The 26,282-nt window shown below is 37.1% G+C and overlaps 1 protein-coding gene and 1 long non-coding RNA gene across 2 annotated transcripts in view; one reads left to right on the plus strand and one right to left on the minus strand.

Moving 5' to 3' along the window:
• Nucleotides 1–26,282, plus strand: part of LOC120081406 (pleiotropic drug resistance protein 3-like) — an 82,734-nt gene that overhangs the window by 39,538 nt on the left and 16,914 nt on the right. The gene's annotated exons all lie outside the window — the stretch shown is intronic.
• Nucleotides 24,464–26,030, minus strand: LOC150034942 (uncharacterized). Its single transcript, XR_016530929.1, has 2 exons — nt 25,741–26,030; nt 24,464–25,289 (listed from the first exon to the last, which is right to left on the minus strand). It is a non-coding gene; the product is annotated as an uncharacterized LOC150034942 (long non-coding RNA).

The following is a 26,282-nucleotide window of genomic DNA, read 5'->3' on the forward strand; positions in this document are numbered from 1 at the left end:
CTCTACCTTAATAGACTTCCACTGATTTAACAAAGTGTTGAACTCACAAGTATAAGAATTAACAAAAACATTGTCAATCATTTGCATGTCAGAATACTTCTCAAGGAGAGAGGTCTTATTATTAGCGCATGGTTTTTCTTTGGAAGATATATTCATATGATTACAATTGCTCCTTGATTCAAGGTCTCCCCATCTTCATCACAAATCCCTTTTAATCTTTCTTTTAGTGTATTATGTACTTTCTTGTAGGTTAATAAATCCTTAAATTGGGTCTTCCAATGCTCAGAAAATTCCCCATCAAATATTTTGACTCATTCAAAACCTTTTGGCTTTAACGATTTCATGACTCCTTAACCAAATAACTCTACTACTTGTTGGACATTTACGCAAGATATAAATAATTGCATAATAAACTAAAATACATCTCAAACTCTCATTTCACAAGTTAGATCATAGGTGCAAGAATAAATAAATAAAAAATCACTCAAACCGACCGAAAATTGCAAGTCCATTCTGGTTGAAATTGGTTGGTTTGACAGTTTCTAGTAAAAAATGTAAAAAACCAAAATGTTTCAGAGGGACTCAGGTTTGGCAAAATAAATGGATGAACCAAAATGACTGATGATATGTATATATATATATATATTAAATGTCAAGTGAATTTCAAACAACATATCATTTGCCCAGTTCGCACGCAAGTGGACCTGTCATCCTTTAGTTCATAAGTTTGAATCTAAGGGGATACATTAATTTTCTTTTATAAATTGAACAGAGCTCCTCGTGCCCATGTCGTGTCCAACCTAAGCAAAATTTTTAAAATAAAAAAATTATTTATCAAGAAGAATAATACAATTAAAATAAATAATCTGAACCTAACAAATTCATGTTGTTTCTACTTTCCTTATGACAATTTTGTTTCATCTATAAAACTCAAGGTGTTGTAACAATTATCACCCAAGATACGACTGATGACAAGCAAAAATACACGTCATTATAGACCTTTTATTTAGAATTATGAGGCCTGTTAAGTAGAAGATGTGGCAATTATACTTAGAATTCATGAAAAAATGAGTTTGCGTCTATCGGCATTAAGAATCTTGGCTAACCCACTATTATGCGGTTATTATGCGTTCAATTGTTTATTTTTCTAGCAACTGCAAAAATCGATCGCATACACGGGAGCCAGGCTATCGTGGAGACGATTGCATGCGATGATCGCATACGTCAGTCGTATGGGTGTTTGTGGCTATCAAGCGAATGGGTCATCGCAAGGAGATTGCGGCTACAAAGTAATAACCATAATAGAGGGATGAGGTTGGTGGAATGCAAGCATGAACGCATACATTGGGATTATCAAAAAGATGATGTTGACATTTCACCTACCACGCTGTTAGCAGCAGAGATTTAGAAAAGGACCATCACTTCGCGAGTGTCAGATTCAAAGCAAGTCCATTAATGCTGTCAGCGATCAAACTCTATAAATAGAAACCGTTGAGCAGAACTTCAAATGATCTGGGGTTTTCTGCCTGAAGGCAGATCCCTGTGATGCAGACCAAAGCGTGAGAAGATAGCTTGAGAGTTCTTCATCCCCTTAACCATTCCGAGTGACGACCGGAGCCTTCGCCGGAGTTAGAGCTTGAGAGAATCTATTCCACCGCCCATCCATGGCTCCACCGGTAGCCTTGACACACATCTGATGGAAGCAAGACATTGCTTCCATCTGGTCCTCCATTTCTCTTCTATCTTTGTATTGTATTACATTTTGGCTTAAGGAATTGATACATTTTGTGATCAATGCATTTCTATATTTTCCTACGATTCCATCTCCATCTTCATTTACTTAGCATCCTTTACTTTCATAGCATCACTGAGTAAGATTGCTAGAGTATCGCACACTTAATCATGCGGCATAGGGATATGAAGCATGTAGCAAACCACCGGGAGGTGTGCGTTGCGCGAGTGTTGTGAGAAAACCTTATTTGCTTAGTGTGAAGTTGTAGCAACGTTTGTCTATAAGCAGACGCAATGCTTGTCTATGAGTAAAATCAGTAGCAACTAACTGCCCGGGAGGGTAAGTGGTTGGTCTCATTAAGCAATGTAAGCAAGTATTCACTAGATATAGGAATAATCTTACGTCAGCCAGGTTTATGCGATTACCTTGTCTTATGAGCGCATCATTCATCATTTAGGCATACTTGAGAGAGTAGTCTAAAAACCAAATCTAAGACTCAAGAGAGCGGATTGGATCGCATAAGCAAGAATGGGAAACTTAGGAATAAGCTTCGTTTGCTACCTACACAGCGTATGCACCCTTTAAGTAGGATATGGTGTTATGCGGTTGATGACTGGCAGAAATGCACATCATTATAGGCTTTTTATTTAGAATTATGAGGGCTGTTACGTAGAATATGCGGCGATTATGTTAGGAATTCATGAGAAAACGAGTTTTCATCGATCAATATTAAGAATCTCAGCTAACCCACTATTATGCATTATTATGCGTTCAATTATCTATCTTTGTAGCTAATGCAGGAAGCTGACACATATGCAGAAGTCAGGCTATCACAAAGACGACCGCATGCGGAGAATCTCTCCATCGCAGAGGCGAATGCATACATTCGATGCATGGGAGTTGCGGCCATCAACTGCATGCATCCATCGAATAGAAGTTGAGGTCGTCAAGCGAATGCGGTCATCACAGAGAAGTTGTAGCCGTCAAGTGAATGCGGTCATCACAAGGAGATTGTGGCTACATAATGATAACCGTAATAGAGGGATGAACACAAGGTTGGTGGAATGCAAGCATGAACACATACCTCGGGAATCAAAAGATGATGTTGACATTTCACCTACCATGCCGTTAGCAGCAGAGTTTCAGAAAAGGACCATCATGCCGCAAGTGTCAGATTCAGAACAGGTCCATTAATGTGACACCCCGCTCCAGATTACCCTCTTAACCTGGATGGAATGGTGACTACAGCAGTTACCAACCCTTTTGCTGGCACTTACTGCCTATCTAACCTGTTAAATTTTGCTCAAACCCTGAATACATACATATCATCGATATACTAACATATTAACTCAGAATTTAACACATTCATTACAAGGTTTCGCAACATTGTCCATACATGAATATTACAATTTAGTGAGCCTATCTATAATACTAGTCACTAGACATACACATATGTACTAACTAATACAGGTCTTCAATTACGCTTCCTTCAACCTGTTTCTTTGAGTGGCAGAGCAGCAGCAGAAAAGTCTTTTGGGAACTAACCGCTACCTGAAAGTAAAACATTTGAAAACGTGAGCTGGAAGCCCAGTGAGTGACTTAATAAAAACATAAATCTCATGCTTAAACTGAAAGCTCGAAAACATAATACTGGAACTAAAATATGCCACGCAAACGTGTACATAAAACCTTTAAAACCATTGTATCTGAAACCTTAATCTTAATTGAGAATGAACATTCTTTGCTCTAATTCCCAACGCCAAACATTCAACGTGCAATCATTCATGTATTAGTAACATCATGCGTTGATAAACATTCATAAGCATTAGCAATTCCAAACTATCCTTCCAGCCTAGGAGAAGATATGACTGCCTTTATCCTTAGTTGAGAGTGAACTACTAGATTTAACCTTCAACGTCAACCTTAGTCAGGGAGACCCTTTTGCTCAATCCCTCAACGTCAACCTTAGTCGGGGAGAACCTTTTTGCTCAATCCCTCGACGTCGTATTACCTACGTGCACGTGGTTATAATTGAGTACCATCGTACCTTAGGTACTTAATTAGGATACTTTCTCATTGTCCTTCAGTATCCTTAGGATACCTTTTCATTGTCTTTCAGTATCCATCATATAACTAGTCACAGAAATTTAGTTGAACACTAAGGCTTAGTGCTCAAATCATCATACCAGTTCATCATGAAAACGGAGTTACTAAAGCATGCTGAAAGTATTGGACAAGATAACATATTTAAATCATGTCAATTTCCATGGAAAACATGTTTTACTTAGCATGAGAAATAACTTCAAACATATGTTGCTTGGCACCTCATTTAAACACTTGGCATGAGAAATAACTTCAAAGAAATCATAGTTTCTAAATCAATAGAACATTAAATCAACACATAGTCACTCACAGCTCGTTGGCCTCTTAACGGGTTATACGTCTCTCTTAGCTCTTCTTGTCCTGAAAGGACATAATTCCCGGTTAAACTACTCATAATTCTTAGAAAAATACCTCAAATAGTTCATTTACTAATGGAACTTTCATCATCAAAGACAGCTTTACTAGTGAGATACTCATCATGAGTGAATTCTTCCTCATGAGCAAGATCCTCATGAGCGAGATCAAGTATTTCCTCAACAAACTTCAACCTAGCGATACTCACCATACCAATGTGATTCGACCCAATTTCTAGTGAGATTTCCTTCTTGAGCGAGATCCTCAGCATAAAATTAGCAAGATTTCCTTCATAAGCGAGATCCCCATTCTCCATATCTCGCTATAATTCTCCACGGTGAGCTGTTTGCTTGTTCTTCCCAAACAGCTGTCTGCTTATGCACAGATTCTCTATTACAAAATCCAAAATTCATAACTCAAAATTCATACCTCTTTTGAAGAAACTTCCTTTTACAAACATGTTTAGAATTGAGTTAACTTCTTACCTTAAAATTTCAGCAAACTCAGGATTCAGGTTGTGTTACCTATGGTCATCCTGATGAAATAGAAGTCTCTCTTAAGAACGTTGTTATATAATTCCTTATAGTTTGGCCTAGAGCTTCCAATCTTCATCTCGGGCCCAAATTAACCCGAGATTCTGCCTCCTCTGCACTTTCTTCACTTCTTATTCTTCTCCACCTGCAATCTTTCTCCAGAAAGACAAACTCGAAAACTAGATTCTCCCAGCTTTCAAATAGCACTGATTTCACTAAATTTGCTTATGTAGATTGTCAAAACCAAGCTTTTGAAGTTCCTTTTCCTTTTAATCTTCCTACCGCCTCCTGAATTCAAGGGTTAACCGCCACGTCACCGCATATTTAGTACCTCCAGCCCAACCAATAAGTGAACTTTCCTATTTAATATGTTTTTCTTTTCCTTTTTCAACAACTCCTATAAATAACATAGATTTTCACTTATTAGATATTTAATATATCATTCCTTTGGCTAAACATACTTGTCTAGAAAATTTAGAATCCGGGGTTTACAATTAATGTTGTCGGCGATCAAGCTCTATAAATAGAAGCCAATGAGCATAATTTCAAATCATCCAAGTTTTTCGCCTGAGGCTCCCCGCCTTAGGGCGGATCCTTGTGATCCAGACCAAAGCGTGAAAAGATAGCTTGAGAGTTTTTCATCTCCTTCATCCATTCTGAGTGACAACCGGAGCCTTCGCTGGAGTTAGAGCTCGAGAGAGTCTGCTCCACCGCCCATCCATGGCACCACCGACAGCCTTGACACACATCTGCTCGAAGTAAGACATTGCTTCCAACTGGTACTTCCATTTCTCATCTTTCCTTGTATTGTATTACATTTTGGTTTAAGGAATTAATACATTTTGTGATCAATGTATTTCTATATTTCCTTCCATTCCATCTCCATCTTCATTTACTTAGCATCCTTAACTTTCATTGCATCATTGAGTAAGATTGCTAGAGTATCGCATATTTAATCATGTGGATTAGGGATATGAAGCATGTAGCAAACCACCGGGAGGTTTGCATTGCGTGAGTGTTGTGAGAAAACCTTATTTTCTTAGTTGAAGCTGTAGCAACGCTTGTCTATAGGCGGACATAATACTTGTCTATGAGTAAAATCAGAAGCAACTAGTTGCCTGAGAGGATAAGTAGTTGATCGCATTAAGCAATGTAAGCAAGTATTCACTAGGAATAGGAATAATCTTACGTCAGCCAGACTCATGTGATTACCTTGTCTTATGTATGCGTCCATCACCTCTTTAGAGCTACTCGAGAGAGAGTCTAAAGAAAGAACCTAGACTTGAGAGAACTAGGTTAGAATCGAGGCTCGAGAGAGCTAGATTAAGATCGCATAAGCAAGAATGGAAACTTAGGAATAAGTTCCATTTGCTATTACACATCACGTGCATCTGCGTCGGGTGTGTATAGCATTATCACATAGGTTTGCATTGGCTAAGGTTACCCTTGCGGTCGAGCTTAGGGTTGCAATGAACACATCCTTACCATTTTATCTATTTTTCCATGCATTTTACTACGCGTCAATAGTTATCGTGTCTCTACCTCTCATTCATACTACCACCGCTTAATCTGTTAGTTAGGAGTAGGAGTAATTTATAGCTTATAACCCCCTTCATTCTTTTATTTATCCGCCTCAAACTCATTATCACATACCCTTTAGCTACAAGTCCCTGAGTTTGACCTCTGATCACCTGAGAAACTTGCATTCTCGTTATACTTGGCGAGAGCGCAAGAAGACTTAAGACAGGAATGCATGGTCATTGCATACGAGATCAACACATACATTCCATTCTAACGCATGACCATCGACGCATGAGAACCAAAGCATAACCTAAGACATGCATCGCATATTGCGTCTCCCTAAGTTTAGTCATCAAGTTTTTGGCGTTGTTGCCGGAGACTTGTAAGCTAATAGTTTGTTGAGTTTTGTGTTTTTGCAGGCAACCTTTTTACCTTGGGAAGTATTGTAGCTTGTGCGACCAAGTTGCAAACAATATTGGTGTGTAGGTGGTGTACCAAAAACCAGTGTTGACCCCAAGATAGAAGGGTAATCAGTCACATGAGCTTAAGAAAATTACATGCGTGTGGTGATCAACCTGCACCCAACAATTGCCGGAATTTCCAATGGTCAGGGCATCTTGACCTAAGCAGTTGAGAGCAATCTCCTGCATGGAAGACTCCTTGCGGTGACAACACTCCAATTTCTCCAGGGACGTCTTCTACTCTATCTTTACTTACTTTTCTAGTTTAGTTTATTTTTCTTATTATTTTGGATATGCGGCTGCTTTCTTGGATGTGGTGTGTTTGCTCCTTATAGGTGCGACAATAATTCTCCTCAATGCACAGTTACAACGGAAGAATCCTCCCCATCCTTCAATGCATGGCTTCGACCGCATAAATTCTAAAGCATGATCGCAAGTGTATTCTACTCAAGGTTCTTTTCTTGTTATCTTTTATGCATTATCCTTCAATGATCATCTGTTCCTGTCTCAAGTTTTCTTGCGCTCTTGCCAAGTATAATGAGAACGCAAGTTTCTCGGGTGATCTGAGGTCGAACTCAGGGACTTGTAGCTAAAGGGTATGCGATAATGTGTTTGCGGCGGATAAATAAAAGAATGAAGGGGGTTATAAGCTATAAATTACTCCTACTCCTAACTAACAAATTAAGCGGTGGAAGTATGAATGAGAGGTAAAGACACGACAACTATTGATGCATAGTAAAATGCATGGAAAAATAGATAAAATGGTGAAGATGTCTTCATCGCAACCCTAAGCTCGACCGCAAGGGTGACCTCAGCCAACGCAAACCTATGCGATCATGCTATACACACCCGACGCAGATGCACGTGATTTGTAATAGAAAATGGAACTTATTCCTAAGTCTCCATTCTTGCTTATGCGATCTTAACTAGCTCTCTCGAGCCTCAATTCTAACCTAGCTCTCTCAAGTCTTAGGTTCATTCTTTAGAATCTCTCTCGAGTAGCTCTACAGGGGTGATGGACGCATACATAAGACAAGGTAATCACATGAGTCTGGCTTACGTAAGATTATTCCTATTCCTAGTGAATACTTACTTACATTGCTTAATGCGATAAACTACTTACCTTCCCGGGCAATTAGTTGCTGCTGATTTTACTCATAGACAAGTATTGCGTCCGCCTATAGACAAGCATTGCTACAACTTCACACTAAGCAAATAAGATTTTCTCACAACACTCACGTAACACACACCTCCCGATGGTTTGCTACATGCTTCATATCCCTAATCTGCATGATTAAGTATGCGATACTCTAGCAATCTTACTCAGTGATGCAATGAAAGTTAAGGATGCTAGGTAAATGAAGATGGAGATGGAATGGAAGGAAATATAGAAATGCATTGATCACAAAATGTATTAATTCCTTAAGCCAAAATGTAATACAATACAAGGAAAGAAGAGAAATGGAAGGACCAATGTGTGTCAAGGCTACTGATGGTGCCATGGATGGGCAGTGGAGCAGACTCTCTCGAGCTCTAACTTCGGCGAAGGCTTCGGTCGTCACTCGGAATAGATGAAGGAGATGAAAAACTCTCAAGCTATCTTCTCACGCTTTGGTCTGGATCACAAGGTTACGCACTAAGGCAGGGAGCCTCAGGCCAAAAACCTTGGATGATTTGAAATTTTGCTCATCGGCTTCTATTTATAGAGCTTGATCGCTAATAACATTAATGGACCTACTCTGAATCTGACACTCGTGGCATGATGGTCCTTTTCTGAATCTCTACTGCTAACAGCGTGGTAGGTGAAATGTCAACATCATCTTTTGATTCTCCCGAGGTATGCGTTCATGCTTGCATTGCACCAACCTTGTGTTCATCCCTCTATTATGGTTATTATTATGTAGCCACAATCTTCTTGCAATGACCCCATTCACTCGACGGCTGCAACTTCTTTGTGATGACCACATTCGCTTAACGACCGCAACTTCTATGCGATGGACGCATGCAATTGATGGTCACAACACCCATGCATCGAACGTATGTGTTTGCCTCTGCGATGGAGTGATTCTCCGCATGTGGTCGTCTTTGCGATAGTTGGCTTTCACGTATGCATCTGCTTCCTGCGTTAACTACAAAGATAGACAATTGAATGCATAATAACGCATAATAATGGGTTAGCTGAGATTCTTAATACTGATCAAAGCAAACTCGTTTTCTTATGAATTCCTAACATAATCACCGCATATTCTATGTAACAACCATCATAATACTAAATAAAAGGCCTATAATGATGTGCATTTCTGCCCGTCATCACACACCCAAATTTAGAATCATGTTTGTCCTCAAGCATGCGTTATACTCAAGAAATTCAATATTCACCTTCTGATTTTCCTTTGTGATGACCAGCCTCTCAGAATATAATTTACTCACACCTCAACCATGGCCGCAACACTCTCCTCCACTTTGGCTACTTCTTCAAAGAGATCTTTTGCAAGCTTAAATTCGACAAGCCTTTGCTCAAAAAAATTTTATTCATTCACCACAACTTTGCGTTTAGCTTTAAGAATTCGTTCGTTCAAGACAATTCAAAGCTTTGCGATTTCTTATTCGAATGCGGCATTAAACCTGGTTACGCTCTTTGTTTTGGCCTACCCCCACGTGTGTCATGCGGACAGCCAACTTCGGTTGCATTCCATATTCAACTCAACTCTTGTCTTGGCTTAATTTGGCTTGTGCTAGACAGAGGAGTTGCGCTTATACGTTGATCCTGGCAACTTACTTTTGTTTTTGCTTGCCCCCACGTGTGTCATGCGGACATCCAACTACGGGTAAGTGCCTTTCACAACTTAGCTCTTATCAATATGGGTTTCCCCATTGTGTTGATAATGGAGTTGTTATTTCAAAACAAATTATCTTTTTTTTCTTTTTTTTTTTTAATAGAATCGCAATGTAGTGAACGCATTTCTCCGGGACCGCTACCACCCCCAAACTTAGAGGTTGGCAGCGCTCTCGCCGCAAAGCTAAAGACAAACTCAACAGGAATGCGATAACAAATGTTTGAACAAAGGTTTGCATATAATAAAGCTTAGACTGTCAAAATTTGAAGAAGCTATTAAAAGTAAGGACAGCCTTGCGGTGCTTAGTTGACGGAATGCAACTTAGGAATAAGCTTCGTTTGCTACTACACAGCGTATATACCTTTTAAGTAGGATATGGTGGTATGCGGTCATCTTGCTTATGTGTGAGAACACATGAGCAGGAATGTAGAGGCTTAGAAATAGGCTTCTTGACACTATTGCATATACATCACATGCGTCTACGTCAAGTGTGTATAGCATGATCGCATAGCTTGCGTTGGCTGAGGTTACCCTTGCAGTCAAGCTTAGTGTAGTAGTGAAGACATCCTCGCCTTTTCATCTATTTTTCCATGCATTTTACTACGCGTTAACAGTTGTCATGTCTCTAGCTCTCAGTCATACTTCCACCGCTTAATATGTTTGTTAGGAGTAGGAGTAATGCATAGCCTTTCACCCTCAACATTCTTTTATTCTTCGCCACAAACACATCACCACATAACATTTGGCTACAAGTCTCTAAGTTCGACCTCGGAACATTCGAGAAACTTGCGATCTCATTATACTTGGCAAGAGCGCAAGAAAACTTGTGATAGGAACGCATGGTCATTGCATAAGAGATTAACGCATACTTTCCATTCCAACGCATGACCACCGACGCATGAGAACAAATGCATAACCTAAAACATGCATCACGCATATGCGTTCCATAAAATTTCGTCACCAACGACGAACTACGAATATGTGAATGCAACACTTTAACTGCCACATGACTCAACAAACACTATAATGTGTGACTAGTTGTATATAAAAATGATGAGAATTTGAGGAATATTTCTTTATATTTTTGTATTTATTAGATTGATTAAAAATTCTCATATTATTTATAAACTAGGAATTTCTATACGATGTCCCAAAATCAAAGGCCTTAATGAAATCTGTCATCTTCCCATATTTTCAATGATATATGGCCTTTTGTTTACGTCAGCAGCTTGTGAATTTACCATATCGCCCCCAAAAAAGATATTGGCAGAGCGCTACATATTTCACTATCGACTCCAACTCTCGGTTCTCAAAGCCAGCTCTTGCTTCTCAACTCTCGTATCCATGTCGGTCAATTTGTTGAATTTACTCGCTTTCACCTCCCATTTACTAGTCTCCATTCTCGCTCGCACTCCTCATCAGCAAATTTTTTGGTAATTAATACGCGCTACACATCAATCAATCTGAAAATTCACTCATTACTTTCAAATCAATTTGAGTAAATTAAGTAAATTATTTAGCCAGATTTGTTTATGAGCATAGAACCAATCAAACCAAACACCAAAAAAAAAACCAAAGAGAAAACCTCACATATGAAACGTCCCAAATTTGGTGAAAAAACCCATACGTCCAAGCTGCAAACAAGAATCAGCAAGATTGAAGAAATCGGCATTTTCGCCAAGTAGCTTCAAATGCCAAGTAAGTAAAAGTAGAACCCCACATATTTCTCTATTGGGTGTGAGCTGACATGATCATTAGCGAGTAGGAAGAGTGGGTCATGGGATAGAGAGATTATGATCGACTACTTAGAGTTAGATGTGAGAAAGTGAGCGTCAAGAGTGGGACACAAGTTTGGGAAACTTGGTGTAGTGTGGAGTGAGAGCGAGAACCTGGTAGCGAGAGTGTGAAGGCGAGTTTGTAGCAAGAAGCGAGATTTATACAAATATCTAAATTTTGTATTTATCTTTTCTTGTTTTCTATTTTGAAGATGGATGGAAAGCAACTATTCATTTGGCATGGTAGGAAATGGGATGAAAACAAAAAAAATACTATGTTGAAGGTGTTCTTAAGGGCATCATGGTGCCAAGCACATTGAAGTACCAAGAATTGAAAGACCGTGGTATGAAATAATAGGAGTCAATTCATCTTAATTCAACATTATAATAAGGGTTCAATATAAGTTGGACTCGTGGACCTGCGGTATACCTAAAGGATGACAATGATATTATATTTTTGTTAGTTGAGTGGGATCGCAATAGACCTTGGATTTTTGTCAGTGTTGAGAAAACCATAAAGACATGATTGTAGACGAAATCTAGACAGAATAGCAGACAAAACAAAACATTGTTTGTGAGTTGGAGATTTTCCCTTCCATGGTCTCTATGGGAAATGACGATACTAATCCATGTGATTCAGGTATTACACAATATAATACTAGCCGAAAGAGGGTTCGAGTCCCTAAAGAGGAAACACCCACAGATAATGATCTTAATTAGAATGGTGTTGGTTATGGTGAGGAGATTACATTCGAGGATGTTGGATGTGGTTCTTTAGAAGATGAGAGTACGCGTATTATGGGGTTAGATATGAATTCGACATCGAGTTTTCCTTCTAACTTTATTGCGACCCTTGAAACTTCAATTCTTCATAATGATTTGGGCCATTCCATTGGAAATGTGGCTTGGAGGGTTGATACACCATATGGGTGTGGTACTTCAGGAGATAAACCATCTGTTACTACCGTCCGGATAGGAAACCATATTATGCAGCCACTTTCCTCTTCTGGTCTGAATGTCGAGGTGGGGCAAATATTCTTCTCAAAGGATGATGTGAAGATGAGGCTATCTATGCTAGCGATTGAGGAAAAATTTGAGATGCAGGTTCGAAAATCAAATAAAAAACTATACATTGTGAGGTGTATCCATGAGACTTGTAAGTGGGCAGTCCGTGCGGTGAAAATGAAAGGATGTGACATATTTAAGATTACATAATACACCATTGTTCAAACATGCTCCATTGATTTTTTGAACCACGATCACAGCCAAACAGGCCCATTTGTAGTTGGTCAACTGATAGAGGACAAGTTTGGTGTTGGTCGTGCCAAAAAACTTCACAACATAATTGTGGATCTATGACAAGAGTATGGAGTTAATATTAGCTACGATAACACATGATGTGTGAGGGAAATTACATTCAGGCTTGTGAGGGAAACTCTCGAGGAATCATATGATCTATTGAATGAATATGGTGAAACTTTAAAGAAAGAAAATCCCTATACGTATTTCGAGATTGAGCTTAATGATGGCCAGTACACCAAGTGTTTGTTCATGGAATTGGGGCCTTGTCTTTGAGGGTTTAAGAATTTTCGTCCAGTTATTATTGTAGACAGTACTCACTTAAAGGGTAAATACGAGGGCACAATGTTTTTTGGTGTTTCCATAAATGGTGATCATTGTACCCATTGGCATATGCTATTATAGACACTAAGACTAATGCCTCATGTACATGGTTCATGATGAACCTGAAAAGGGCAATTGGAGATTGTCTTGACTTGTGCTTTGTTTCAGATCGTCACTAGACCATTACGTATGCAGTGGGTGTTGTCTTTACAAAGACATTCATGGTTTATGTGCATACCACCTATATAGGAACATTGACAAGGACTTCAAGGACAGAATAGTGAGCAAGTTGTTTGACAATGCTGCCAGTGCGTACAAAGAGTCTAGTTCAAAGTTTATGGGACCAAATAGTGAGAGTAAAAAATTGGTCCTTGGAAGATATTTGGAATGAATCAGGCTTGAGCGATGGAGTCAGTCCTATCAACATGCTAAATATAGACTCAAGCCTTGTCATTGGTCTTTGTCCAATGGGTCATAAGCATCCTTCAACGCTTAGGATACATTAAGAGTGGGGATTGGAGAATATTCCTCCGTTAGGACAAATCGTAGATCATCTATAACTAGAATCCTATTCAAGTTAAATTTTCACGTTGCATAATTTTCACTAGTTAATTTTTCGTTCTTAAACAAGGAAATAATTGTGGAAGACATGCTGAAACGGATAATAAACAATTGACCGTTTTAGTTATATTTTTCTTAGCCCACTTCAAAAACAAGTATTCAATCAATTTAGTGGAAACAAGTAATCAAAGAACCCTATTAAACTGTTGATTTAGTTTTTGCAACGATACTTTAGAGGTTTAGGGCAACAACCACTGAAGGGTGATCAGATACCTTTCCCCTTAATTGAGACAATCTTAGTTAATTACTAATACCAGAATAAATCTTATTCCTATAGTTCTTAGCTAGTTGTTTGACCAAGGATTTATTAACTAGCTCAATTCATCGGGTAACTATGACTCTACTATTTTTCGGATCCCAGTGGTACGCTTCAATAGGCTACCATAAGGAAAGACAATGGTTGAAGATTAACCTAAGAAACTCTATCTATTACTAGAGTTTTCCTTGTTCCGAACCTTATGATCAAGCCCTCCGAAGGGATGGTCGCATCAGGATGACACGCAGGCGAACCATAAGACTCTCACGATGCAACCTAATGGAGAAGACCATAGGATACGTTGACACACGTCCTTCTCCCACTTACTATGAATACTTTTCCTATTCACCTTGGTATTGACTCATGCAAACACTTTTCGAAGGGAGGTCGTGTTTAGGACGACACGAAGCCGAGCATGAATCTCACGGTATGAATTCTTAGGAACATAAGAGCTAAAAATTGATATATTTCATATACCATTTTTCTCCCACTAAAGTATTCTATTATTTTAGGGTTTTATTATACTTAGCTAAACGTCCGCTAATGAATCTATTTAAGTCCTTCTTAATTATCTAAATATAACATTTATATTGAATGATTTAACAATACTTGATTTCATTTATTAATCTTTTCAATAAAATCAATCATCCATTGCATTCTTATAAAATATTTGCCCAATTCACCTTCAGGTCAGGTGGAGGTGTTTCTTTTTCGTCAGCTTAAATACCCCCGCCTAGACAGAACATTCATTATGTTTGATTAACGCCATTTGCATCTAATGGTGTTGATCAACTGTAATAATGCTTATATTTATCTAAGTAGTGTCATGCTCAACACAAGATTCATTTTCATTGGAAAAATATAACATTTATATTTTCCATCCATGAAAAATAAACATACATATTCATCAATCCACCATATATTATAACATTTATAACTTTATGTGATGCATGAGCATGCTTAATTAATCATACTTAAAAAATATCTCTTATATTATGATACATGGGCATGCTAATTTAATCATACATCCATAAAATATAACACTTATATTTAATCATGATGCATGAATATGTTTATCCTAAGTTGGGATTTTGAATCTATATGACATACATTTTGTAATATAAATTCAAACATTAATTTAAACATACATCCAATGCATAATAAATTAAAACAGTAAATATTGGACCAAATTTTGGCACCCTAAAATTTAATTAAATTAATATAACTATATTGACTTAATTAATAAAATTAAACAAAATTACATGTATTAAGAAAAAAAAAACTACTGCACACACAGAATGGAGGCTCAAACCCATGACCGCCAGACTCCACACACGCGCGCCTATGAAGTTTGGAGCATTGCAACACTACGGATGAATTATGTCTCCCTTGAACTCCTAGCGTTGCAACACTTTTATAGTAGCATTGCAACATTGCAATCCATAATGCTCCCTTTTTACATCGTTTTGCCTCGAACTTGGACTGAACACATCCGTTTTCTCATTGATCTCTTCAACAACACTTGCTCCTCGATTGACACGGACTTACAAACTCGATAGCAAAACATAAATATCAAAAAACATTGAGCCCTTACATTTTAGAAGGATTAAAACGTAAACTAAGTGTCTAAAAATTTGAACATCTAATATTGCAAACCTCACATTCAAAATGCAGATTTAATACGCACCTTTCTATACTGATTTTTATCTCTAAAATGTGAAAAAAAAAATGTAATAAATTGGCTATGATACCAATTGAAGTGAATCAAATCCCGAGCAGAAGTGTTAGGATCGTCTTTTATTCCTTTTTTCCATTTTATAAGAAACAAAAACAACAAGCAAAACATAGAACAAAAGGATAAATATCATACATTAAATTTTACAATATGCTTTATGAAGGAGTGGGAAAAAGGAAAAACGATTTTTACCTTTGTAGACTCCCGACCTCTCAGAATTTCCCTTGATCTCCACACGAACGTCTTCTCAACGATCACCAACACTACCCCAAGAATGGCTTATTATTCTCTAAGAATTCCAAGAGTTAGACCAGTAGTCTCCAACCCTTGGAAGATGAAGAGGTAGAGAGATTGTAGAGAAAGTGTAGACAAGAATTCATTTTGGTGGCTAGGGTTTTGATTTCACAAAATCAATTCCTGCCCTAAATGGGCTAATAAGATTATTATATATGGAGAAATGCTTACCCTTTCTCCAAATAATTCCCTTTTTACCCTTAATGTCAATTAATCAAATAACACCTTATTTAACTAATTGGCACATTAATTAAATAACCACATATTAAATCTAATTTAATATATAGTTAATTAATTAATATATAAACATCACATGTTTATATTCTTCAACCTCTCTATCATTTATTAATCAATTAATTAATCATTAATTAATCAATTAAGTAACTATATCAAATCATATTTAATATAGAGTTAATTAACATATAAATATCACATACTTATATGTATACATCTCTATATGAATCCAATTCATATAAATCTAATATTTGAGTCTCATCAAATATAGATCTCTTACATAATTTGAATTATGGATCACATCTATAATTAACTATATATTAATCATATCAATATACAATTTCCTCAATTGATTTGAACAATTCAAATTATTCCTCATTAATATCCTTTAGTGAGCTAACAAGGGGACCTTATGGACCTACAGATCAAAAGCTCCAACGACGTGAGATTAATTGGTAAACTCATTAACCAAATTAATCAATATTCATTAATTGTAGGTACACTCCACTAAAGACCCACAGACGCACTCTTCTCACTACAGATATATTTTTGTGTCTACGGATATAGACCAATTAAAACAAGTTAGTCCTTCACGAGTGTTTGTAACGCTAATTGGGTCAAATTACCATTTTACCATTGGGTTACCTTTGTATCCTTAAGTACTAGTGCTCCTCCAATGAACAACTTGTTTATGGTCCAACCATTAAACAGAAACCTCTCTCGAGCCAATGAAAGGGTAGGGCCATTTGTTCAAGTCTAAGAGACACCACGTGAGGGAACACTCATTCACTTACCCTAAAGTCGAGAATGAGTGAATTCCATCTTGTATTATTATGTTCCAGTTCCTCACTCGGTCTTGTCCCCAAAATGGTAAGCTTATTGAGTCGGTGAACTGGACACTCTCACCTATAAAATTCAAAAGACAATCCTTCATGAATAGAAGTTCATAATATACTCAGGATTAAGACTAAGTTGCCTAGGTCATCCTATTAAAATAGAAATCTAACTAGTCAAGGGTGTTACATCTAGTGGTTACTATTTCATGGTCCAATCTTATGCAAACTCATTGCATAGGATACTCTTATTCGCATATTAACTACACGAACACATTGGATCATTGCATTTGTGTAAAATACAAAGTGGGTCGTATCCATAGTGTCACCAAGATAAGGTACCCAACCTTATCCCTTACTATAGACCCATTTAGGTTGTATCTTGAACATTGATCCTTATATGTCTCTACATAATGTTCAAGACTCATAAGATAGCCTTGGATATTAGTTTCTTGAAATTAGGGTTATTAATTGAAATTAGGGTAATTAAGACAAAATAGAATACAACACAATCAATAATGTTTATTGAAATAAAATCAATAGCTCTTCATTGACAAAATAACATTGATAACTCTTTATTGAAAATGGTCAGTTAATTACATTTATTATTTACGAGTTTTAGGGCATAAAACCCAACAAACTCCTACTTGAATTAAAATTCTAGTTAGTGGGATGTACATAATATCACTATCCAAAGCAACAGGAATGGTAAATAAATACAATAAACTAAGGCATCCTTATACCCATTACACATCTCCCACTTACCCTAGATTATACAATGTACATGTCTCGTAGACCTAGACTCTCTAGATGACTCTTAAAAACTTTAGCCGAGAGAGCATTCATAAATGTATCAACAATGTTGTACTCCGAAGTGATCTTTGTAACGATCACATCTCCTCGTTGTACAATATCTCGTATCAAATGATACTTCCTCCCAATATTTTTCCTCGTTTATGATTGTAAGGTTTTTTAAAGTTGACTAATGCCCCATTGTTGTCAAAATATAAGGTGATGGGCAAGCCCATATTTGGAACCACTTCCAAATCACTTAGGAGCTTATTAAGCCAAACTGCTTCCTTTATTTCTTTACAAGTATCTACATATTCGGCCTCCATAGTGGAGTCTACAATGAATCCCCTATTGATGCTACGTCTTACTACAGCTCCCCCGCTTAAGGTAAATCCTGATTCTGACATGGATTTCCTAGAATCCTTGAAAGTTTGGAAATCATAGTCGATGTATCCCGTAAGGATCAAATCCTTAGACCCATATAACAGTTTGTAGTCCCTCATTCTCCTAAGATACTTGATGATATTCTTAACCACTATCCAGTGGTTTAGCCTTGCATTGGAGTGGTACCTACTGACTATTCCAACTGCATAATAAATATCTAGCCTAGTGTAGTGCATAGCATACATTAAGCTACCTATAGCTGAGGCATAGGGAATAGGTCTCATATCCTGAACTCCTTGAGGTGTCTTAGGACACTGTTTCTTAGACAAGTGAATCCCGTGCCTGAATGTTAATAAACACTTCTTAGAGTTCTGCATCAAATATCAAGTCAACATTTTGTCGATATAAGTTGCTTGAAATCCCTAATAATTTAGATCCCAAGTACACACTACGCCTATCTCAAATATTTCATCTGGAATTGGGCTTCCAGCCAATTTTTAATATCAGTGAGAAACCCTACATTATTCCCAATGAGTAGGATATCGTCCACGTAAAGTACTAAGAAAGCTACTTCACCATTGATGATTTTATAGTAGACACAAGTTCATCAACGTTTTGATCAAAGCCAAAAGATTTAATCTTAGTATCAAATCTAATGTTTCAAGATCTGAACGCTTGCTTCAACCCATAAATGGATTGATTTAGCTTACAAATTTTTTGCTCCTAACCTTAGGCTACGAACCCCTCAGATGAGACGTAAAGATGTTCTCTACAAGATTACTATTCAGAAAAGCAGTCTTGACATCCATTTGTCATATCTCATAATTATAATATATGGCTATAGATAAGAGAATTCTTATAGGCTTAAGCATAGCAATAGGGGAAAAAGTTTTCTCATAGTCAATCCCTTCCCTCTGGGTATAACCCTTTGCTACAAGCTTTGAAGGTTTGTACCTTCCCAACTACATCTCTCTTTCTTTTATAGATCCATTTACACCTATGGGTTTAACCTCTTCAGTAGATTTACAAGCTCTCATATTGACTAAGAGTACATAGACTCTATTTCAAGGTCCGTGGTTTTGACCCATTGGCCCTTGTCTATGTCATTTATTGCCTGTTTATAGGACAATCGATCCTCAATGCAATCATCTGGTATGAAAACTTGAGTCTGAGTTAAATCTAAGTAAAGGTCAGGTTATGATACAACCCATCCACTGCATCGAGACACTCTCAACGATTAAGAAGGACGAGATTGACTTGGAGTGATGGCTTTTTCATTAACTCTTGATGAAGGACTAGCTACCATCAACAACCCGTTGATTCTTCAGTAGCTTCATTTCATACTAATTTGCTCCGTGGTTTATGATCTCTCATGTGGTCTTCCTCCAAGAATGTAGCATTTTTCGATACAAAAATCTTATTTTCTTGATGATCGTACAATAGAAAACCTCTCGTTTTCCTTAGGGTAACCAACAAATTGGCATAACCTTGAACGAGGTTCCAACTTCTTACGATTTATCACTAACACATGTGCAAGACAACCCAAGATTTTGAAGTAATGTAAATTGGGTTTATGCACCCTCAATAACTCGAAAGGTGTTTCAGAAATACTTTTCGCGGGAACATTATTCAAGATGTGAACTGCAATCTCTACTGCATATCCCTAAAACGAGCTAGGCAATTGAGCATAGCTCATTATGAAAGAACCGTGAGGTCCGCAATGGAAGTGCAATCGTTCCCAATGTTCAGATTTCATATAATTAAACTTACAGAGAATAAGAATTACGCATAATAATAAAAGTTACAGCATGCTATAAAGAGGGAATTAAGGAAGAGAAAACAACTTACCCTTGAAGAACAAGATCTTCACAAAATCCCTCGAACTGATCACGAACTCTCCTCGTTCTAGAATCCCAAATAGAACAAAAACTAAGTGGCCACCACCACAAGAGAATCTCTTGTATTCTCTGTAGAGGTTGAGAATTAGCAAGAGTGAGCGGGCTCTACTATATTTTGGGAAGATGGGGAGAAGAATTAAGAGGAATGAAAGAAAAATACGCAGAAAGGAAAATTTCGTTGGGGGAGAGAGTTCCTGTAATCTTTTGTGAAGAAGATGAATATCGTGAAAACTGCCACTCCCCCACACACGTCTGATTGAGAGAAAAGAAGGGGAGGGAGTTACAACTCCCTCCTAAATTAATTTCAAAATTTAATTTTAAAAAATAATTTAATTAATTTATATATATATATATATATATATATATGATAACCACTGGTATTTAATTTAAATATAATTCACATTAAATTTAATTATATGAATTTCATCCATACAATTAATATTTGAATCATATTCAAATATTTAATTCCTCTGAAAATAAACTTTATATTATAATGTATCAAATACATTATATGATATAAATAATTTAAATTAATTATATCACATATAATTAATTCCCTCAATTAATTTGAACAATTCAAATTAATCCAAAACTAATTCTCAATAATCCATGTTGAGCTACAGAAGGGATCTTATGGACCTATAGATTGAAGTCCAGTGCTACTCGGATAATTAATTAAACTCCTTTAATTAAATTATCCAACATCCATTAATTGTCGTCACTCTATTAAAGATCAACAGCTACACTCTGGTAAGCCCTGAGTTTACCGTGACCCGTAAATCCTTGCTACAAAAATAAAATTTATAAATTACCAAACGAATTACTTATACTAACTAGTAGTATAAGCGGCAAGTCCGGTGTCGAACTTGAGAGAAGTGTGGAAGAAAAGTTCATCGAAGCTCGTTTTTAGTTAAAGAGGTAAAATGTGGGGGTTTGGTGTGGATGAAATAGGAAAGTGCATAAAAGAAATAAAGTGTAAGAAAAGTAAAGATAGAAACGTGACTAATCGAGATGTCTTAGCTCATAGGGATGGATTCACCCAATGTAATTAAGATCATTGAACCAACATATGACTTAAACTCCTTATTTATGCTTAGCTCAATTAATTGGGATCCCAACCAATGATCCTAATTATTTAATTAATCGAAATGCATAGAAAACGAATCCGCTCCATAAAAATTGATAAATTGCATTAAGTTCTAAGGATGGCGCTAAGGTGAGTGTTCGACTTCTAACGTATAATCAAACATTCAATGTGATTTCTCTCTAGGTCAATAGGACAAATTACTATTCATTATAGACAATGAATTGCAATCCTAACTAACCTATTGCTTTCTTTGAGATTAACCTATAATTAAATGTCACATATTACAAGCCAATCTCCAAGCATTCAAATCACACAATAAATCATTAATCGTCAGTCAAAAATAAAATCATGCAATTTATAAATGTGAAACTCAGATTGAAACCCATAAATCAGCTGGAAGCTCAAATGTGGGTGTCTATTTCTGCCATAAATCGAAGAGAATTATATATACTGCAGCCACAGCGTCGCGCCTCGTGGGCGCATCCATCAATAGTTGGAGCATTACAACGCTACCCTATTTCTTCACGAAATAGGCAGCTACTGCCTTGTAACGTTGCAACACTCTATCTAGGGCCATTTTATCCTTTCACGTCCTTTTGAAGTTTGGTTGTTCAAATTAGCTCCTAATTGCCCCAAATTAACCTCGAATAGCTCATAACGACTAATTCCACCTCAAAGATGCTTGATACTTATAAAATCATTAAATAAACACATTAAACATAGTAACGACCTAGAGTTAAAAAGAGGAAAATAACATATTTTTGTGTTATCAATGAGAAGCTAAAAACCGGCAGCTACTCGATTAACTACTAAAGAAACACCCAAAAAAGAAATTGGAAGAGATAAGAGAGGGGAAAAGTCGACTGAAAGCTCGAATGTAGGTGTCTGTTTCTTCCTTAAATCGAAGAGAATTATACATACTGCAGTCACAACGTTGCAATGTTGCGAGCCTCGCGTGTGCGTCCCTCAGTAGTCGGAGCATTGTTCAAGCCCCGAAATCAACCTCTAAGGGAGCAATCTATCTATTTACCCCGACATTAGGGAATGAGTGAATTCTGTCTTGTGTAGTCGTGTTCCTAGTTGCCCAATCAGACGAATCTCCAAAATGGTAGGCTTATTGAGTCGGTGATCTTGCTACTCTCACCCATACAAACAAAGGACCGCCTTCATAGGCAGGAGTTCGCAACTCACTTAGGATTCAAGTCTTCTTATTGTCATCCTGGTGAAATGTAAGTATTTATTATTAACGGTATTATATAATGAGACTATTCATTTTGTGGTCTGGTCTTATTACAAATCCCTTTTGCATAGAACATCCTCACTCACGTGCCTCTACATGAATGATCAGGATCAAATCATTTGTAGCACTTTACAACAATTGTAACATCTACAAAGCAGGTCATATTCGTAGTGTCACCAAGATAGGGTACCCAGCCTTATTTATCTACTACAGACCATTACGTTATCACTTAAATGTGATCTACCTATATGTCTCTACATACATGTTTAAGCTACAGAAGATAACCTCAGATGTTAGTTTATTATTGTTCTGCTTAGGTGTACCAGGTGTTGAAAATTGGGATTGAATTCCATGTTCGATGATATAGTCTTGGAATTTTAAATCCATGTACATTCCACCCTAATCTGATCAAAGTATTTTAATCATTATGCCTAACAGATTTTCAACTTCAACCTTGTACTCCTTGAACTTTTCAAAGACTTCAGACTTATGTCCCATTAGGTATAATAACCATAAGTCGAATAATCATCTATGAAAGAGATGAAGTATTCGTACCCTCTTCGAGCTTTTACATATATTGGACCACAATGATCTGAATGTATGAGCTCTAAGAACTCTTTGAATCTATAACCTTTTCCATTAAAAGGTTTTTTAGTAATTTTTCCTTCAAGACAGGATTCACATGGAGGTAATGAATCATTTTCTCACTCACTTAGAGGTCCATTCTTTATCAGTCTCCCAATTCTATCGAGATGTATATGACATAATCTTAAATGCCAAAGATATGTATTGTTACTTAAAGAAATTATTTTCCTTTTAGTTTCAATATTCGCAGTTTTAAACATCTCATGATTTATAAGTGCTTTTGATTCAGTTGGTCTTAACACATATAAGTTGTCTTCTAGTTTAGCTGAACAAATCGTGACACAATTTTTTAAAATGAACGCTTCATTAATTGAAAAAGAAACAGAATAAGATTGTTCAATTAAACAAGAAATATATACAAAGTTTCTCTTAATTTTAGGGACTATTTCAAAAAACAAGTATCTATTTCTAAAGAACAACTCTGCAGCTTCCACTGCACGAGCTGAAATGGCGTCTCTCGTTCCAACCTTGAGCGCCATTTCACCCTATTCAAGTTGCTGGAAGGAACTAATTCCTTGTAAAGAAGAACAGAAGTGATTAGTGGCTCTTGAGTCAAGTATCTAGGCATTATGGTCATTTTTCACTAAACAAGTTTCTAGGACCAGTAAATCATATTTACCTTCCTTCTCTTTCTTCTTCTCAGCGAGGTACTTGGGACAATTTTATTTCCAATGACCATCCACATTGCAATGGAAGCATTTTCCCTTGTCAGCCACCTTGGCCTTGACCTTGCCTTTCCTAACAATGGGAGCCTTCCCCCTTCCTTCCCTTCTTCTTCTAGATCTTCTTAGAACCAAAAGATAATGAAACAAACTTAGTTCCAGAGTATGAACCCTTGTGAAACTTCTTGGAATGGGCAACATTTTCCTCTCCTTCTATCAACCCCTTACTTTTCATAAGAGATCGATAAGTTTGTAACTCATTCAGGAGGGTAGTTATAGTGTACTCTATTTTATTCATAACCTCATTGTTGTGAAATTGAAGAAAACTCTTCCGAAGAGATTCTAAAATAAAGGAAATCTAACTCTGTTTGTTGATGACCGCACCCTTCGTCTCGACGACATTGAAGTGGATCATCAAATCGAGAACATGTTCCCTAACTGATTGGTCTTCCTTCATGCGCACATTATAAACATACTTGAGGGCCTCATACCGAATCTAAAAGGACAGTTTCCCAAACATCTCCTGGAGGGACTCCATGATCTAACGTGCAGTGATCATGGCCTCGTATTTCTTGGTAAGAATGTCAGACAGACTTGCCAAGATATAGACTCAGGTCTTATCATTGGCCTTCGTCTAGCGGTCATAAGCATCCTCCAATACTTAGGATGCATTACGAGCAGGAATTGAAGAACATTCCTCCGCTAAGACGAACCATAGATCATCTATAACTAGAATCGTATTCAAGTTAGATTTCCACGTCACATTATTTTCATCGGTTAATTTTTCGTTCTTAAGCAAGGAAATAATCGTGGAAGACGTGTTGAAACGAATAACAAAGAATTGACCATTTTAGTTATATTTGTCTTAACCCACTGCAAACAAGTTTCAAATCAATTTAGCAAAAACAAGTAATCAAAGAAACCTAATTAAACTATTGTTTTAGTTTTTGCAACGATACTTCAGAAGTTTAGGACAATAGCTTGATCAACTACCCCTCCCCTAAAATGAGAAAATCTCAACTAATTACTAATACAAGAATAACTCTTATTCTTATAATACAAGAATAACTCTTATTCCTATAGTTCTTAGCCACCATTGTTTGGTCAATGATTTGTTAACTAGCTTAATTCATTCCGTAAGACTTTTTGAAGGCCAGTAAATGTTCTCTCCCATATAAGCTCTTCCCAGTCCCGACTATGGAAGAAATCGAGGTCCACCTTGTCATCCAGCAAAGACTTTTCGATGCTACTCTCTGTCTTGTCCTTGTCTATGAAGCCAAATTCATACATGTAAACAAGATTGACCTTCACTGCATCTCGGTCATTCTCATAATATAACCCCTTGTAATGTTCTTCAAATTTCACCAGGTGGATCTCTATCCCCCGTAGCTTGTGAAAGTACTTCGTTTGAAAGGACCAGGTCACTTCAACGATGCGAGCAGTAGGAATTGATGACCTCCAAAAACAGTCCTCCTGAAATTTGAACTATGGGGCTATTAAAGACAATGTCAATGTCGACAAACCTCCCAAAAACAGTCCTCCTGAAGATGTGGAGCTGTCCATCTATAAGTGTCTCTTTGATTATCCGATTCACAACCCCAATATGAGATGACAAGCTAGTAGCTTGGGCAAGAAAACGGTCTTCTAGAGCAATCTTGAAGTGAGCCATCTACTAGTGCAGGTAAAAAACAAAATTAGAGAAAGGGGAAAAATAGAGCATTGAAATTAAAGCATTCTGTGAAACTCTTGTTAGTGACTATTGGTCTTCATTCTCGACTGGTGTTGTACTCGACTCTTGACCCTAACCTCTCGACTCGCAACCATCCACTGACAGCACCCATCACCCTCGACTCACTATGGATTCTTTTGACTTTTCTACACCATCCTTTCTTCATCTCGTTTCCTACACTCGCTCTTGATTCATTCTCTATTCCTCTTTTTCCCTTTCATCCTAAACCTCTATCTATCAGAGAATAATCAAGAACCATCGAAAATATTCTATGAACTCCAACACCGGTGCATGCAACAGAAAAGGAAGGCGAAATTGAAAATTCGAAAACACAAAGTGAAGCGTAAACCGAAAAGAAAAAACATATGTCAAAACGAAATAAAGATATTACTTTCAGAAAGAGATGAAAATCTGATGTTGTGAGGGAGAAATGCCACACGTCGATCAAAACATCATCGTCTGATAGGTCGAGAGAAAGAGATAAGTGAGAATCGAGAGAGAGAGAACTTGTGGGTTCGGTTGAACTATAAATACCATCGATTTTGACATTCATTTTAACGGTTGAATTCCAGTTTACGAGGAGCACAAGCGAGAATCGAGATTGGTAAACGAGAAGTGAGAGCGAGTAAATTCAAAAAATTGACCGACGTGAATACGAGAGTCAAGAAATGAGAGCTAGCTTTTAGAACCAAGAGTTGGAGTCGAGAGTGAAAAACGTGGGAGCCTGTCGATATGGTAAATTTGCAAGCCGCTAGGAAAGAGACCAAATTTTATTAGGGCCCTTCATTTTAGGCTATCCATAGAAAATCTCAATAAACTACTCGTCACGATTCAAATAATCACATCTTTAATTCCACCATCATATTTTATCTAAAACAAAACCATCTATGTTTTCAAAAACAAAAACTAGTTTTTGAAAACGATTTTTTTTTT

Source organism: Benincasa hispida, chromosome 7 (assembly GCF_027475165.1).
Source record: "Benincasa hispida cultivar pf3 chromosome 7, pf3_genome.v1.1, whole genome shotgun sequence".
Taxonomy (NCBI): Eukaryota; Viridiplantae; Streptophyta; class Magnoliopsida; order Cucurbitales; family Cucurbitaceae; genus Benincasa; species Benincasa hispida.